General features: G+C 45.2%; 1 non-coding gene across 1 annotated transcript; it reads right to left on the bottom strand.

Annotated features, from left to right (window-relative positions):
• Window positions 1–10,755: 10,755 nt before the first annotated feature.
• LOC138297633 (U2 spliceosomal RNA) lies at window positions 10,756–10,939 on the bottom strand. The gene has a single exon (XR_011204191.1). It is a non-coding gene; the product is annotated as a U2 spliceosomal RNA (small nuclear RNA).
• Between the last annotated feature and the right edge of the window lie 3,309 nt (window positions 10,940–14,248).

Below are 14,248 nucleotides of genomic sequence, written 5' to 3'. Positions count from 1 at the left end.
GAGTAACTTTAAAGGGGAAGCGGTCACATATAGCTCTGGGATGTTCCTCAACAGGATCAAGAACGGGAGCTGGTAAAGATTATTGCAGAGACCTCTTCTAATATTGGTCGAAATAGTCTAGGGTCCACACCAACTAAACCACAGTTTCAGTGTAAATCTAATGAAGATTTTTCCAAGCAAGCTCCTGAGGGTAACAAACGCTGGGATGAAAAACAGCAAACTCCTAAAAAAGAAAGGGGAAAATCTCCGCGTTTGGAGACCCCACATAATAGATATAATCTCTGCAATAGAGATAACATAAAAACGCCTGATAGATATCAATATACTGATATACCCCAATCTCGTTCCTTTCAGGACTCATCGGAAAAAATAAGTGAGAGAGGTGGGCGGTCAGAGTGAAGAACAGAGTACATGAAACTGACACAGGAATCATAACGCTCATCGGAGGTTTCTGTTAAAAAGGAAGAGAAATCTCCTGAACAAAAACCTCAATTTAAAAAGAAAAAAGTGGCAGCAGTTGCAATACGTCATGCAGCTCAGGAAGAGGGTCGTCTTTAAGAACAAGAAGTGGGCACTAGCGTTGCTAGACAGCACAGCAGAGGTCACAATAGTTCACCAGAGTTTTAAAGAGAATCTGGAGGTGAAAACAGTAGACATTGAACACACAATAGACGCAATCTTTTGGGATTGCGTGGTAAATATATTTGATATCTTGTTGGCCGAACAAGATAGGCCACCTGAATTTTTCTGTATCTGCCAATATGGGGAAGAGGTTATTAAGCGTTCTTTCTCACCCCTTTATTCTGTAGGAACTCGCTAAATCCTACACCATCAATTGGACATTGGCGCAGGCACCCGCGTTATATTGCAACCATGTAGGATGGGATAAAGGACCGCCCTACCATGTAATACCTAGTAAAAATGAACCTCAACCCCAGTAACCAATAAAGCATGATGCAAAAGCACCCGTGAGAGAAAGTCTCACACAACTGGAGTACCAGGGTGTAATTGAACTCTGGGTCTCCCCAATGAATAATCCTTTATTCCCAGAAGTTAAACCGGACCATTTGTACAGATTAGTCTTAGACTACAGATACTTAAATAGTCATATACGCACATATGCTATACAAAGCTCACCATAGCACAGCACTGATGAACAACATAGTACGCAAAAAATACAAAACAAAACTGGATATTTCCACTGTTTTTTTCTACCAGAGTATAGCGCCTGAGAGTAGAGACTTAACAAGTTTCAGCTCACTAGGCTCTCAGAAAAATTCTGTTGTTTACCTCAGGGGTACAAGAACAGCCCAGGACTCTTCGCAGCTTGTGTGACAGCAATTTTGCGCCACATTGACACTGAAGCATTGTCCTATGTAGACAATATCTACCTTATGGATGATGAATTGCTACAACATTTAAGCCTGCATTGTTGTGGGATTTTAAGAATTTGGCTACAAATTCAACTTAAAAAAAAAAAAATAGCCTTTCTCGGTGTCCTGTTTCTGGGATATGAACTTTCGAGTGAAGGAAAGAGCCTTGCGCCACAATTCTTAGAAAAATGTGCACAATTAGAACCTCCAAACATGATTAAAAAAACTCCAATCTCTATTGAGTTTCCTAAATTTTGGCAGAATTTACATTCCAGATTATGCAACACGCATAAAACCTTTATATGACTTAATACGTCCTGACTTTTCAAGTAAATTTTGGACGGACGAGAACACACGCGTTCTTAGAGACCTGCAGAGAGACATTCTTGCAGCACAACATCTACACACAATGGAGAACAAAACACACTTGGTCACCAGAGTACTTGCTGGTGCCATTGGTTTCACCTATGTAACCTTTAATGAGGGTGAGACTGTCCCCATTGCATATAAATCACAGTTGTACTCACCAGCAGAATAACACTTTGCTCCCACTGAGAAAATTCTCACTGCTGTACAGATGGCTGTCATTAAAGAAAGACCTCTAGCCCAGGGCAAATGAATTATCATCATTTTGCCCATCCCAGCCCTTGAGGCTGTCACAAAAGCCAGCGTTCCTAATGCTAAAGCATTACATCCACGTTGGATACAATCGGCCACGTCTTTGACAGCCACTGATGTAGATTACATTTTTGACCCAAAATTACAAACTCAAGAATTTTTGCAATATGAACTAGAATACCCAGTTCCTGCAAACACAATGCCTATTGATCAATATCAAAGAGTCATGTACACTGATGACTGCACAACCTGCAATTGGCACAAAGCATCAATACTCCGCTGCTTTAGTAGTCCTAAGTGGCTACATGGAGGCCAATAAGTTTTGTCCCCAACATACATTTACGCAAACCCTAGGGGATTGCTCAGTACAATTAGCAGAGCTAAAGGCTCGGGTGATGGCACATGAACATACGGATCCTGCACAGCACACGCTGATTGTTTGTGATTTGTACTGTTGTGTCCAGTCCTTTTAATGAATACCTGCATTACTGGCACCAGAATGGGTTCAAGATTCTAAAGGCAACACCATTAAACACAGACTTCTGTGGGGGGAAAAGTAGTGGATCTGAAGGAAACGCTACCAAATGTCCATGATGTACATACACTTGGACACCAGTACATTGGAATACACATGGCTAGGAATGCACTGGCTGATGAAGCTGCGAAGTCAGCAGTTGCTACAGCCACTGTTGCTGCAGTAGCCTACTTGAGTGTGAAACCAGACAAAGACATATGTGCTGCCTAAAAGCTACGGCTCATGGTACACCCTATCCAAAAGCATTTCCTGCTAAATATTCCTACCGAATGGGAGGCTGCCTAAACACTGCGGTGAAGATACCAGGCATGGGGTGCTAGATATTCCCAACAAAGATATGACCAGAGTTGATTAAATCAGTGCATGAGGGGGTAGCATCTGCGCATGCTGGTGTGGAGGCTACAATATCATTGTTACAAACCCGATATTGGTAGCCAGGCCTATACAAAGAGGCCAAGAAGTATGCCCTTAGTTGTGACATCTGCCAACAAATTAAAGTTTCCACCGCTAAACGCCTACCGCAGACACCCCTCCTAATTTCCAACAAACCTTTACAATGTGTGTACTTGGACCATTGCGGTCCCCAGACACCGGACAGTGCATACAAATATATCTTAGTCGCTGTTGACTCCTGCTCCAGATTTCTATGGGTATGGCCACAGCGCTCGGCTGACGCTCAGCCTGTTCTTAAAGATTTGCTAGTCTTTATCGGTACATATGCAGTTGCGGCTTTCCACTCGGACCAGGGCCCTGCTTTCGCCTCAAGGGCATTCAGGGATGCCATAGCCTGGTTGGGGGTCCAACTCCAGTACTCGTCTCGATTTCATCCCAAGGGAAATAGTGTTGTGAAGCATAGTGATTTATAGCGTTGTGTGTCATTTTCTCATGGCCCACCTGAACAAATGGGGTACTGTTCTTATTGGGAGACATGGAAACTCAGGGTGGTAGAACCCCTGTGGCTTCCCTGTTACTAACACTTCTGATGTTTGCACGGGCTTCTGGGTAAAATTACCTGGTGAGAGGTACAGACATCATGCACCCCTGCACTCCCCTTATTACATTGTTTTCAAAAATATGCAGGTTTGCCTAAGTGCTGGCTGAGCGAGGGCTCACATTCAACAGATGCCAAAATTCCACGAAAACAAAACGTTTTTTGTAAGGCTCAAATTTACATTTTGGCTGACGGAGAAGGCTGTCACCCTGGTGAAGAACTTAACATCTGCCATGCTGAAACAACTCCACCCACCATATTTAGAAATGACTGCCAAACATTTACAGAAGCTGCTGAAATGGCAGTTCCCGTCAAAGCCTTTTTACGTTGTATGCACTACTCCATCATGACTTGGCCGTCCATCAATTAAAAAAAATATATGTATATTGAAAAGCAAAATCCTGATTTAAAAAAATAAATGCCCTTTCCAGCGTGGGAGTTCTCCCATGGCTAGGGAGGTATTATACAGTTACCCTGGCCCCTTACCACCAAGTGGTGACAGGCATTGAAAACTGACATGTATGGCTGCGCATATAAATTAGGTGGGAAGACAGAGGTCAGCCGCAGATAGTCCTTTCTCAGTTGGGACATGGGTCGAATGCAGCCATGCCACAGATCAATTATTCCTCCCCATAGTTACACCAGTGCTCCATCGACATATACATCGGGCGACCAGACTATTATCTTCATGATAAGGATACTCTTTTGCCATTGCAATGGAATATTCTTACCACCACAGATATAAATCTGGGACTAATTTAGTAAAGTTAATCCACCACTTACACTTGTTGGTTTTAGCACCTCCAGAAATGCTAGCTTAAAAGCCCGATTTGTGAAACCAAGACTACTGAAGGTGAACTATAACGATGTGTCAAAGCCCCAACTGCTTTATGGTGCGGTCACATGCCATTTACGCAACACACGCACATAAGACTTTCATTCTGCCAGCCAAGGGCCCAATCCAACAGATCAATGCACTCACATCAACATACTGCTGCCATGCAACAGCCCATCACACTCATACTCTACAGGACGGAATCTCTTTAATGTTAAGATTTGTTTGTAAGATGCACTATCACCCAAGAGGGTATCCTGTTACTGATGCAAGAGCAGTTATGGATGATTCATAGGGTAACCTATTTGAAGAGCCGAGTGTTCAGCTTCACGCAGAATGCCCATATTTTACAGATGGTGTATGTGTAAAGACAAGTCATTCTTCCCTTTTGGAGCCAATCAGAAGAAGTCTATTCTCCATGTTCTGGTACTGCTTATACCGAGCAGAGAAGTCTGGAAGGTTTCTGAAAGTTGAGGCAGTATTAAGGTATGCTGAAACAGTGCTGTGTATGACTTTGAGTGTTTGTTTCACAAGTTTGAAAAGAGCTGTGGATTGGGAGTCAGTGAAGCTGCTTCAGTGCCGGACGTATGCATGTTGGTTTGTTTAGGGAGAAAGCTGCCTACTGCTTTCTGTATGAATTGGAATCATCTGCTTAGTTGAGTGAGGAAGTAATTCAATATCTGGGGCAAGTGCGGCACCAATGGTCTTGAACCCGTAGGTGAAGATGAAGTGAGGGTATGCATATCTGTACCTCCTTTACTATCAGCCTTCTACCTATACAATATCCCTGTGAGAGCACACCTAGCCTAAGCTTCTCCTAATTTACCTTAATACAGGTTCACTTGGCAATTATATAGGATTAGTTAGGACCGATGAGGACTGAGACATAAACAGGTAAAAGCACACCTTTGAATTGTCATGCTGCTGCATAATCTGCAATCATATAACTGGTGTGACACAAGGCAAAAGTATGCTTTCCCAGAGTAATCCATTTACCTCTACGTAACCATGTAAGGAACCAAGAGGCCCCTTTTGCATTGTTAGGTTTGTCTCGGAGTACTCGCGTATGTGTAGGTGTGACCACGTTCTCCATACAATACAAAGGTGTACTTCTCCTGAATAGTTTTTTCCCCCATGGAACTGTTTGGCTAACAGGGCTGTCTGATATATAGCTATAGCTATAGATATAGTTATAGATATAGATATAGTTTAGAGGTACCAAGGCACACCAAAGGTAATCCGTAGGGGTTCATCCAAGTGGAAATAGTAAGAGCCAAGGTCCAATAGCACGATTTCGAAATTGAAGAAAGTTTATTCTTGTAGAAGCAATGATCAACCAAATGTACAGACACATGTTTCGTCACATAGACTTTATCAAGGCTGTAAGTTACATTGACAACAAAAGAAGAAACAAAATGAACATATATATTGATAACAGGGAATTGTGTTCTTATCAGTGTCACGCATTTAGACAAGGAAAAGAGAAGAAGAAAAAAGCGGAAAAAAGGATAAAAAGGGGACGTAAAGCCGGAACGGTCCATAAAGTGATAAAGACATCTAAAGTAATGACCGAAATGTCCATAACCAGTGCGAAAATGATATATGAGCAAATGCATGAGAAAAATTCTCACAGAAGACAGGGGGTGACATGCAAGGCCTGTGTACCGCGAAAGGAAATATACCAAACAAATACATTTTCTTGGTTAAGGCTGTGTATTTGAAAATAGTAGCCACACCAATTAGTGATAGAGTAGTGGAAAAATAGTGAAAAAATCAAAAATTAGTAAACATACCCAATGGTTTAATGTAGAAGTATGAGTGCGTTATGCAAGGGCAGATTCGGTGCCAATCAAGTACCCAAATAAACCAGTGTTGCATCAAGTCTCAAAAATATAATGGTCCAAAGTCGAACCTCTGAAAAAGGTGACTGATCAGGGAATATCGTTAAATACAGACCATGATAAAACATCAAATAACGACCTGGGTAGTGCCAATAGGAAATCAAAGGGAGCAGCAGGAGGGGAAAATGAAAGAAAAAAGTGTTACCAAAGTAAATAGATACCAGGGGTACACCAAAATCTAAAAACCCGGAAGCACAAGAAAAGTTTTGAAAGCACTATTCCGTATATTGTGAACAAAAAAATAATAAACATGGGTTGGCCTCAGAGTGATTAACACGGAGTAAAATGAAAAGTCTCACCGACCGGTATCAGATTTCGTTGGGCCCCAGTAGTGTGTTTATTGAAAAAAGTAGTAAATGTACTAACGATGCAGGACACAGGAATTGTAAACAAATGTATTTGTGTTGTGTGAATGGAAAAACCATTCGGTATGTGGAAAAGTAATTAATTACTAGTAGGCATATGTCAAAAGTTAAGCGCTGGCCTCAAAAAACAAGGGCACGTGGGACTATGAGACAGGAGAGATTGACTCATCAAGCAGACTGCGGCTGGGATGCCGAAGCCACCTGCCTCGTCCCGCTTCACCTTAGGTTTAAGCGAGAACAGGGAAAAGAGTAGTAATGTGGTAAAGCAAGCTGTGCAGGTCTGGAAATAAAAACTGAACTAGTAAATGGCACAGTTAGCTAGTTACCTAGGCGTCCGGGAAGGGAACTGTGGGTCCAACATGCATATATTGTGCTAAGTATGTCTCACCTGGCAAGGTATCCCCGTGCATGCGAGCGTCTGCAAGTCAGTGTCTGATACCACAGGTATAACCGAGTAGGTCTTATATTGTGGTGCTAAGAGATAGAAGAAGGACTAGCCAGTCAAAAGATCCATTGAAATCATTATACTGAACAGGCTCTCCATCAGCAATTATCTTATGACGAGCGTTATTTGTATTGGAATCAATTTCCATCTCTGACTGTTTTGTTTAAAATTTGGAATTTGCACTGTGTTTTGTTGTTACATTTTTCCCATTTCCCTCTTTGTGAGGATGCATTCTCCAGCGCCTCAAATTCTTCAATGATGTGAGTAGTTGTAACCCAAATGATGCAAACAGTTATTTTTTGGAGTGTGTTTATTGGTCTGTTGATCTGCCTCATTCATTGTGGTGGAATCTTCTTTTGGCGGGGGGAAACAGTCTCATCTTTTGATCTTTGGCTTTCTGGTGTTTCAGCTATAATGGATTGTGAATCAAAAAGTTGGGTGAAACTAACACCTTCTGAGGGATCACATTTTGACTGGCTAGCACTTTCGGTATCCTTGGCTGCTGGTGAGGCTTTTGAGACAAGTGTAAATGAGGGTCAGGACTTAAAACATGTTCTGTGAATTTTAGGGCTCATTTCTCTTTTGCCCCTCTGAGTTTTCTACTGTCACATTGGCTAATCTTTTTTGTTTTTAGATTTTTTAGTGAGCAATGAGTATCGATCTGCAAGGGCATTGCATATACAAGTTTTCCTCATCCCTCAAAAATTGCACAAATTTGCCATGTTGCATTCTTGTGCTTTGTGGCCTCGCATCATGCAATTTCTGCAAGTGTCTCCAGTGCAGAACTCTTTAGTGTGGCCAAATTGTAGACATTGCTTACAAAAAACACAAGTTGCCTGGGGTACTGTAAGAAACCTCTGTTAGGCCCAATTGAAACATTTAGAGTGGATGTTTGGTGTCCCCAGTCCTGTTTTCATCTGGTGAGAAAATTACCATGTAGCGTCTTTTCCCATTATATGCACCCCACTCATTGTGTAGTTCAACCCCACCCCTACCGCAGTATCTATATAAAAACAGTTCAATCTCTGACAGGGAGGTGAAGGGATTAAACATATGTACCGTTACAGGTATGTCCTTTGGTGCAGCTATTGGGGTGATTTTATATCCTTTTAGTTCTGTATGGTCTCTATTGTTGTTATAGCTATAAAAGAAGGTTTAATAGTCTGTATTGCAAGAGTTATGTCCAATATGCCATTTCCCCTCCAGAGTCCTGTATAGACTTAGTATGGGCGGGATCTTTTTTAAAAATTTGTTTTAAAACCATCTCCATGAGATGCTACATGTTTCTATTGTCCTTTGCATTTTGCTCTATTTCGAAGCTTACAGTAAATAAAATATTAATTACAGGTAATCTATTTCCATTTAGTGGGTTGTCTCTGGGGTCTTGATTTGCACGTGTGCTCCTCCTAAGGTGCTTCCAACTGCAGCCGCATAGCTTTTTGAGGTCATCATCTCTTTTGCTCCTGCTCCTTAGAGCTGAGCCTTTTTTCCTGGGTGCTGTGGTGGTGCTCCAGCACTGTAGAACTTGATGTGATGTGTGTGTTTCCCCTGGCCGTACACTAGCTGGTGCACCTGGGGGCTCACAAAGCATCTAGACCAGTCTAGTCCTGTCTGTTTCAGTCTGTTGCGACAAAGTCAGTCAGTGGTATGCTCACTGGCTGTGAACCATCCGATGTGCCCGGGTTCTCATTTATGGGCCAGTTATGAAAATCTGCTACTTTTGTCGGGCTCGGACAGTGCCTAAAGAAGGGCACCCGAAGGACTCTGTGTCTGACCAAATCTGCTTTGTGCTCCCTCCCACCTCCCCTTGGTGCCTTAATGAGGGAGGTTGGATGTCCATATACAATCCTTGCAGGTGTGCGCGGGATCATTTCTCAATGAAGAGGGCTTTTTTCCAGCCCCACTGGCTTCTGCACTTCAGCTGGGTCCCTGACAAGACAGGAATCCACAGCCCATTGCACCACCTGGGGAGCCTGAGAAATCCTCTAAGTTGAAGACAGTCCCTCGTTTGCCCTACCCTCCCCCTCCAGTTCTAAACAGCCTTACCACGGTCAAGCCATGGAGTGAAGGCCCAGTGTCGGCAAGGAGAGTCACCGGAGTTTTCCTCCTGTGCATTTTCCTGTTTTCACTGCAAGTAAATGTAGACTGGACCCGGACAAGCCAGGGAAACACAGGCACAGTGAGGAGCAGGTACTAGTCTTACAGGTGATCTCTTGAACAGTCACTCTGAGCAGACTCCTTTATGAAAATGATTTGGCCAAACGGCCAAGATGCAATAGCTCAGAAGGTGCCAGAATTAATCCCTCATGACGCGGTCTACTTGGCTGATTCTTGTCGGGGTTGTCCTTTCACTGACTGCTAGAGGCCATTTCGCCTCGTTTCCCAACTCTTTGCAAGAGTTCAGCAAGTGTCAGTGTTAAAAAGATCCTGTCGTCAGCTTTTCTCCCGGCTCCCCGAGTTCTCAACATTCGCCTCATTAACCGTACATAGCATACCCATGTTGCCCTTTTTCTTTCTTTTGTATGCCCTGCCTCCTTCTGGTCCATGGTGTGCAGCCTCCTGGCTGGAGTGCCTATCAGGCGGAGGATGTCGGTCCTCTGGCCAGACTGTACTGGACAGCATTCTGAGGGCAAGTGGCCAGCACCTTGCCCAGGACTCTTATAGATAAGACATGGCTGATTGGAGATGGACAAGGCAAGGAGAGATTGTCTTTTCCTTCTTGCCCAAAGAAGACAAGAACATTGTCTACTTCTGCTCTGCCACAGACAGCTGCCCCCACCACACCCCCCTCTCTCTCCCTCCACCTCTTCCTCCCCCTCTCTCTCTCCTTCTCTCTCTCTCCTTCTCTCTCTCTCCTTCTCTCTCTCCTTCTCTCTCTCCTTCTCTCTCCTTCTCTCTCTCTCCTTCTCGCTCTCCTTCTCGCTCTCCTTCTCGCTCTCCTTCTCGCTCTCCTTCTCGCTCTCGCTCTCCTTCTCTCCTTCTCTCGCTCTCCTTCTCTCTCTCTCCTTCTCTCGCTCTCCTTCTCTCGCTCTCCTTCTCTCTCGCTCTCCTTCTCTCTCGCTCTCCTTCTCTCTCGCTCTCCTTCTCTCTCGCTCTCCTTCTCTCTCGCTCTCCTTCTCTCTCGCTCTCCTTCTCTCTCGCTCTCCTTCTCTCTCGCTCTCCTTCTCTCTCGCTCTCCTTCTCTCTCGCTCTCCTTCTCTCTCGCTCTCCTTCTCTCTCGCTCTCCTTCTCTCTCGCTCTCCTTCGCTCTCGCTCTCCTTCTCTCTCGCTCTCCTTCTCTCTCTCCTTCTCTCTCTCTCTCTCTCCTTCTCTCTCTCTCTCTCTCCTTCTCTCTCTCTCTCCCTCCTCAATTGCTGAAAAGGGTGACTTCAAGTAAAGGCTCCTATCTTCTTTCCTCTCATTTCCTTCATTCGTTCCCCTGTGAAATGGTTTAAAATACGAAAGAAAAACATTGCTTAAAATGCCCTCTTTATCTGACATTTTTCTCTTCCTAAGTGCAGCCTCGAGATGGAGGAAAAAAAGAGTTCAAAACATGTAAAAGTAAACAACTAAACAAAAAATACACAGTAGTTCTAAAGTGCCAGATTAGTTTTATTCACACCCAAACATTAGCACCACTTTAAAAGGTTTTCTAGTGAAGCGCTACGTTTATTTTCTTGTCCTGTGTTCAACATCATTGTTTTCCCCGGGTGGGGAAGTGCACCATTCCTGGAGTTACTGCAATACCAGTTTGATGCATGGAGTGGACAGAGAAAACTCCTATTCCATCTCCCTGTCCCAAAAATCAATTTACTATATGGTCCCTAGATAGAGGATCTATTAGATATTAAACTATTAAGAAAACATTAGTTTCTTTGCCACTTGCCAGGAATTTGTGTTCAGATACAATAGTCACCTTTCACAGAGGCCTCCTTGATCGTAAGTCATAGGTAACAAACTTGACATGTGTACAAGCTATCCCTTTGACCTTTTACCTGTTAAAAAAAAAAGCTCACATTAGTCAAAAAACAATACATTACATCAGTTTACATTTGTTACACCTGTCTTAAATCTGTTTCCTCCTCCCTCCCTTTGCCTTCCGGGTCCTGGAATGGAGAAGAAAAAAAAGTCAACAGGTTAGTGGTGCCTCCAGGCGTGACCCACCTCCCTAGCGTAAGGGTACAAGGGGGCCTCTTTTGATCTTCAGGTGTCATCATTGCTGTCCTCGTCTGGTCCATCCAGTGCTGCAGTCATGCAGGAGGCTGTGAATCATCTTTCTGCAGGCCAAGGTCATTGTCTCCTTATTTCCTACCACCAGGCAATTTCAGGAAAATAGAAGAATGTCTTTAAAACAGCACAGGAGTCTCCAGCAGTCCCGGAGGTCTCAGAGTGCATGCGTCCCTGGGAACAAACAACACATTACAGAGTCTGCGGTGATGAACGATGTTGGTATCAAGGTCCCATGTTCCATGCTTAAGACTTTCATTAGGTCCTGGGCGTAGGTGCATTCCTAGCAGAGATGGTAGGACGTCTTGACTGTAGTTGATCCCCTCGTGCAGGACTTGAATTGGTTGAACCCTCTCACCTGCTTGAAGGCTCTCACTGGCAGACTTCCTTGGCTGGCCATCCAGGTAATGTCTTTGTGGTGGTTGGTCAGGTGCTTGGAGCTGATGTTCTTCCACACGTAGCCTGCTGTGGGAGAGGGAAGGGTGCTGATCATTTCATTCGCCTCCCTCTCACAAATCTGGCGCTTGTCAATTTTTCATAGTCCACTGGTTCGGGACAGCCACCAGACAAAATTCCTTGATGAGCCTTTCTACTTTGTTGTAGAACCATGGGGTGTCTTAGTTGTAGGGGAAGGAGCTTGCCCACTCAGCCTATCCAAGGCTCCTTCACAATGACAACAGGAAGATGCATGCCATCAGAAAGCCGAATGTGGGTTTAGTCTTTCGTCCTCAGGGTGTTTCTTATGCAGTGGCACGTGAAGACTCCCCTTAGGGTGGTAGCGATGTCTGGCACTCCTTTGCCTCCCTTGTCGTGTGTCTTGAATGACACCTCCCTCTTCAGTATCCATCTTGGAGTTCCAGATGAAGTAGAAGATCATTCTTGCAATGGCCTTGGCAGTCGAGGCTGCACTGCGCCACACTTGCGCAACGTACTGGAGCACTGGCAGAATCTCATTCCGCAGGACTAAAGACTTCCCTTTGATTTTCTGCTTCCGGGGGCTCCAGAGTCCCAGCTTCTGTTTGTCTTTGCAAGTCTCTTCTCCCATGACTTCTCCGCCGCACATTCTCTGCCGAACTAGACTACAAGCATCTTCAGGAAATCCTTGTTGGGGCATGGCAGTGCTTCTCGAGTGGAAGGTCCAGTGGCCCAAAAGTAGTGTTTCTTACTTGGCGCTGTTGATTTTAACTCTTGATGCCTTTCCAAACTTGATACAAGTCTTCTCCAGTTACTTCATGAAGCACCCATCTGCGCAGAGTACTGAGAGATCATCAATGTCGAGGGAGCACTTCACTTCACCCTTCCCTTTGCTTCCTGGCACTGTCACTCCTCAGACGTCCCTGTTCTGCTTCATGCTTTTGGCGAGGAGGTCTATAACACAAATGAACAGAAGAGGTAAGAGTGGACAGCCCTGCCTAACACCTGACAGGACAGGGAAGGGGTCAGATTTCCATCTGTTAACCAACGCTGTGCTCGAGATATCTTTATACATTGTAGTCACCACGTCGCACAAGAAGTCACCCAGTCCCAATTCTCTGATTATCTGGTCCATGAACTCATGAGAGACGCGGCCTGGTCGAGACTGACCAAGGCCACCTGAACCTTTCAGGTCTTGACGTACTCTTTTGGAAGTGCTTGTTGTCCTTTGGTTGTGGCTCGTCACCTTTCCTTCTCCTCTTTCTCCTCCCTACACTTGTCTCGCAGCCTCTGGGACTTCACTTGGTGCCACGCCTCCTCTTTCTCCTCCACATCCCCGCTGCTTTCTTCCTTCTTCTTGGGCTGTTTCCCCTTTTTCTTCCTTTTTGCCTTGACTGGAGCCTTGGCAGAAGCCTTGATCTCCTCTCCCTCCTTGGTCCCAGTCACTGGCATCTGTTCCAGTTCCCTTTGGGTTTCTGGTGGTGGTGCATCTTTTGGTGCTCCTTCCTCAGGCGTTCCCCTGGGTGGTGTGGGTGCAGCCTCAGGTGGGGTTGCCGGGTCCACCACTGTGATTGGTTCCACTGTGGGGTCTGTTTTGTTGCTCGTCTCTCATCTGGGGATTTCTGGCCCTTAGGGGCCGGTCCTTTTGGGGTGCTGCTTCTGGTTGGCTCTGGCTTTCACTGTGTTTATTCGCTCGAAACCTTCAGGAGGGTGTTCACCTTGGTGCTGGCAGTTTGGTCCAGCTTTGGTCTGGTGATCTTTGGGGCTGGGCTTCCTGCTGCTGCAGCTGTGAAGGGCTTTGGTCTTTCTGAATTGAATTTGCACACTTTTTTGCTGGTGCAGCCGCTTGCCTCGTGTCCAGTTTGTCTGCATATCCTTCAGAACTTCTCTAGGCAATCTTCTCCTTTGTGTCCCACGGCTTGGCACTTCCTGCAGCTGAAAGGTAGTCCCGGGTACTGGATCCTGCCCTCATCTGCTCACAGGTAGAAGCTCACCGGGGAGTAGCTCAGTCAGTCTTTCCCTGCTGGGTCTTTGTGGAGATTCATGACCGTCTGCCAAGTTGTGTTCCAAATACCTCTCCTGTCTCTGTCCTTGATGGGTCCTTTCACAATGGTGCTGTATCTTTGGAGGAGCGACTCGATGTCACGGACCGGGATGTAGGGGGTTTGTCATATCCACGTGATCCTCTTCTCAGTGGATGCTGGCTCCCATCCTGCTGTAATGTTAAAGGAGTTGTATGGTGTCTCCTCCCTTGGAATAACTCCTAATAGAGGGTTTGGGTGATAAAGCTCAGAAGGAAAATCCATTTAGATGCTGAAGCTTGGCAGCTCAGCACCTCCTCCCCTGGGATCCCTGCTGGCTTGATGACTTTGTCTAAGAAAAAGGTCCCAGTCTAGCTTGAGTGCCGCCTTGTCCTTAACCTCCTCCCCACATGACCTGGGCATGCCTACAGGTGAGGTGGTACCCACTGAAGGGCTCAGGTGCTGTCCCTTGTCTGGTCCCCTCCTCCCTCTTCCCCTTGCCCCCTGGTTTGGCAGCTGTGGTGTTTTCGGGTTTTCCCTGCTT

Source organism: Pleurodeles waltl, chromosome 5, assembly GCF_031143425.1.
Source record: "Pleurodeles waltl isolate 20211129_DDA chromosome 5, aPleWal1.hap1.20221129, whole genome shotgun sequence".
Taxonomy (NCBI): Eukaryota; Metazoa; Chordata; class Amphibia; order Caudata; family Salamandridae; genus Pleurodeles; species Pleurodeles waltl.
The sequence above is the reverse complement of the archived record's forward strand: the minus strand, read 5'-3'. Positions and strand labels throughout refer to the sequence as shown.